Source organism: Triticum dicoccoides, chromosome 5A, assembly GCF_002162155.2.
Source record: "Triticum dicoccoides isolate Atlit2015 ecotype Zavitan chromosome 5A, WEW_v2.0, whole genome shotgun sequence".
Lineage (NCBI taxonomy): Eukaryota > Viridiplantae > Streptophyta > Magnoliopsida > Poales > Poaceae > Triticum > Triticum dicoccoides.
The window spans coordinates 54,336,044-54,340,498 of NC_041388.1; positions in this window are offsets into that span (position 1 = coordinate 54,336,044).

Here is a 4,455-nt window from a genome sequence, read left to right on the forward strand (position 1 = left end):
TGAAGCCAAAGCTGGTCGAGGGGCAACATGCAGCATGTGGAGGTGCCTCAATACGGAAGATGATGGGAGCTCCGTGGCCCAAAGCTTCCATCTCAGAGGTGTCTGAATTGTGGGAACGGGAGTGGTTCTACATCACGGCTCCTAGAAGTGCCAAGTGGACGGCCCCCCTGTTTTCCGCTCGGGCCCCCCACCATAGCTGATGTCATGGATCAGCAGAGGTCTGAGCTGGGGTCCAGTCAAGGACGTGCCTATACTGCAAGGCCGCATTCGAGATCTCTTCAGTGGAGATTTCAGTTTGGTTGCGGTGATACAGGTTATGCTGGTTCGTCAAGTCCAGCCTTGCAAACGCTGACCTCTTCGCCTGTGGAAGTTCAATCCCGAGGGACCGCGTGCCATTCAAAATTTTCTCGTCCTGACGCATGAGGAGATGTACAAGTCATTCTTCGGACCTCAAACGGAGTGTCCGGAAATCACCGAGGACGTGGGCCTGAGTAGTAACCGCACCGCCGAACAGGTAAGGCATCTTCCGGCGGAACATACTTTCTCTACTTTGTTACAAAGTTATTTCTAAGAGTTCGCTTTTTGACCAGGACTGGCTAACAAAGGCGAAGTTGATTCGGTGTTCGGCCCTCTCCCTGAGGGTTTGGAAAACCCGGTATTGGAAAAGATGCTCCAGACCGCACCTTGCCCGGAGCCCTTGAAGGAAGATACTGTGGAGGATAATGCGGGCGGACGCGGGCCCCCAACGCTGCCCATTCTAGCTGAGGGAGCGAGCGTCTCCATGAGGGAAGGCGACCAAAAGAGGAAAATGACTACGCCCGGGGATTCGGAAGCCGAAGCTTCCAAACGGGAGAAGAAGTCTCCCATAGAGGGTCCCACCTTGGGGGGCGCTGTTGCCGCACAAAGTCTGCGGGGGGATCAATTCTCCCACGAGTCGTAAGTGACCCGAAATACCTTTAATAGTACAGATATGCCATTTTTTCTTCTGAGAAAATAACCACCGCATATATTTTACAGTTTGGGCCTTAGCCCCTCTCAAATGAGCTCATCTTCGGGGGATCTTCTTCCAGAGATGATGGAGAGCAAAACGCCTCCTCCGGACTCCTCCGCTCCAGAAGCGGGCGAACCTGAATTGTCGTCACGGAGGGCCTCTCCGAGTCCGGTGAGGCCAGAAGATAATCCCATTGACCCTCGAAGCTCCCAGTGTCCGGCTCCCGAAGGGAGCAGATAAAAGAGTCTGGCCCTGTCTAGTGTGCGATCGGATGCTCTGAGGGAGTTGGTGGGGCGAGCGGCCATCTCAGATAAACACCGTGTGACGATGAATACGGTGACGGAGAGAATATCGTCCGCCGAAAGCGGATTGCATGAAGCTTTTATGAGTCTACTGACAGGCTTTGAGGTACGTAAAAGAATGTATGATAATCCTGCACATGCTAGGTGTGCCCTGTGTAGATAGTAGCCCCTGAGACTCTGGTTGTCGTTGGAAACGACGACGAACAGAGGATCATATTCCTAGGAAATAACCATACTGCCTCTATGTGCAGGTGATGGAAGCTCCGGTGGCTAGCCGGACTAGCAAGTTTGCCCATTTAGAGCGGCAGTTAGATGCGGCAGACGCCGACATCGAGCTTGTTAACAAAAGGCTTGACGAGGCACAGGGTAAGTGTGAATATCTGGTAAATGCCACATAGGAAGAGCAGCATGATGCCAATATCTTTAATATGTTGTGACTGCAGATGGAGCTGCCACTGTTGAAGCCTTGTGGGCAGAACTTGCCCGAGCCAAGGAAGAAGTGAGGTTGGGTAAAGCGGCTGCTGTGAAGGCGGCCGAAGAGTTGCAAGCCGAGAAGGCCGCGCATGGCGAGACCCGAGACAAGATGGCCAAGATGGCTGTAGAATTAAAAGCCGACGCCGACCGTTGTCGGGTTCTTGAAAAAGAAAACCAAGCGAAGGCATCAGACCTTGAAAAGGCTGCTGCGACGAACAAGGATCTCCGCTCTGCTATGAGGGCAAAGAAGGAGGAGCTGCGGGAAGCCGGGGATATTGTAGCTGGGAAATCCTTTATGTTGTGGAGGAAATTCGGAGATCCATGGTATGCCCCTCTGGATCGGCTGTGGAGTTCGGAGGATGTGTATATGGATTTGGCGGCGAGCGCTGCCGATGCGGCCAAGTACTTCCAGGGTCAGACAGACCGTGGAGTAGACCAGCTGTTTTGGAGACAATTCCATTCTCCCAAGCGTCCACTTTCATTGACTGACCAATTAGCCGAATGGGCCGAACTAAACAGGTTGTCCGAACTCTCTATGAGGTCTGTTGTGGATCAGCTGTGGTCGGGAAGGTCAAAACCGAATAGCTATTTCAGCTTGGTGCAGCAGGTCCTTGATGTGGTGCCGCGCATTAATGCGATGAGGAGGTCAGCGTGCATAGAGGACGCATGGATGGCCTTTTCCCGTGTTAAGGCATATTGGGCGGAGATGGATGCTACCAATGTTGCAACGCGGGATTCGGCTATAGGTCGAAAGGCTGCCGAGCACTACTTTGAAGAAGTTCTTGAGGGTGCCCGTTTGATAGAGACCCAGTGCTCAAAAAATATTATGTTTGAGTGATATGTAATCTCATTGTAAGCGAAATGCTTTTATAAATTTTTATAAGGCTATTTTTATACTTTTGCCTAAAAGTAATATGATGCCTCCTGGGCGGCCGTTTATGTATACATGTGTATAACCTGAAAGATTGCAGCCGTCGGCTTCAACCCTCACGCATATAATGCGGAGGTGCTCGCAAAAACACGCATTCACACTTAACCCAACGTCTTGGTCCTATTAAGGAGGTGATAGCGGAGCGAGCGAGGCAACCGGACTATAATGCTTTAGCACTTTCACTTAGCCATAGGAGTTTGACAGTGGGGCTACTAGATAGCCCCTGGTGGCTCCGCACTCTCCCGATATCGGGGTGCGTACATGCCTGGCCGGGAAACGGCCCTTCTTTAAGCGTGGGAATTCTAACATTCCCACAGGTCATCGAGTGGTTGACCAGTCTCACGCTATATCATGACAGTCAGTTTTCGGCTTTCTCTACTGAGGTGCTCGTCCGGATGAACCAGGGCACAATCGCAGTAGTTCTCCTGGTGCTACCTTAGCCGGCAAGGCGGAACGTAAGACACCAAAACACAGGAGCCGGGCAAACCCAACATTTGACCAAAGACAATGATTCGGAGCTGATGCATATAGGGCCAAACTCGCGACGCCGAATACTCCCTAAGGTATTCGGTCTTTGTGGTATAAACCGGGCCTAAATAGTGGCCTTTGTAAGAAGCCCCGTGTGTCCAGGTACGTGCATTGTTCTGGCGTGGCCACATGCCAAGACATCAGCATCCTTCTCAATGGTGGATATGTATCAACAAGAGACAGTAAAAAAGGTTTACGCAAGGTCTTAATCTAAAAAGAATCCTTGGAGCGGGTCCCTGCTGCATGTCTGCGCCTGTGTCTCCGTTGTGCCGTATCCTGGACGGGTGTAGCACGATGATCGTCTGTAAAAGAGAGGAAGTTAAGTGAAAAAGTTGTCATGCAAAAGGATAATTTTTTAAAGAAACCATGTATAATTCAAGATGATACGAAATTGCCACTTGTCTGCGTGTGTTGAGCCCCTTGTATTGACAAATAGGGGTGTGACCACTTATTTCCGTATAAATAGCGGCGCCGGACTTGATTAGTTGTATCTGTGGTCTTGACGACCTACTGGATGCTTTCGTTTGTCCGGGCGCCTTTAGTGTGCGGCGGCCAAGGCAGCCTCACTCTCTTCGGCGCGCAGAGATCGCTTGATATTTCCGTGCATTGTAATGATGCCACGTGGACCGGGCATCTTGAGTGTGAGGGAGGCGTAGTGTGGTATTGCATTAAAGCGAGCGAAAGCTTCGCGTCCGAGTAGTGCTTGATAACCACTTTGAAATGGAGCGATTTGGAAAGTTAAGTGCTCGCGACGGAAGTTATCGGGGGAGCCGAATGTAACTTGTAGTAGAAGGGAGCCCGTACAACGAGCCCCTGGGCCTGGCGTTACTCCTTTAAAGGTAGTATTGCTATGGCGAATTTGTGTTGGGTCTAGCCCCATCCCGCGGATTGTATCCTGATATATTAGATTTAGGCTACTGTCACCGTCCATCAAGACCCTTATGAAGTGATATCTGCCAATTACTAGGTCTAATACCAGGGCAGCCCATCCTGCGTGTCGGATACTTGCTGAGTAATCACGATGGTCGAAAGTGATCGGTTGAGATGACCAGTGGCAGGACTTCGTAGTGATAGGCTCTTGGGTATACTTTCCTGGGAGTGCCGCATTGTTTTTTCCCTTGATTACGTGTAACACGTTTACTGTTTTGACTTTTGGTGGAAATTGCTTTTGTTCCCCCGTGTCTTGCTTGGGGGGCTCGTCCTTGTCTTCACTTGGTGTATCCTCCCCC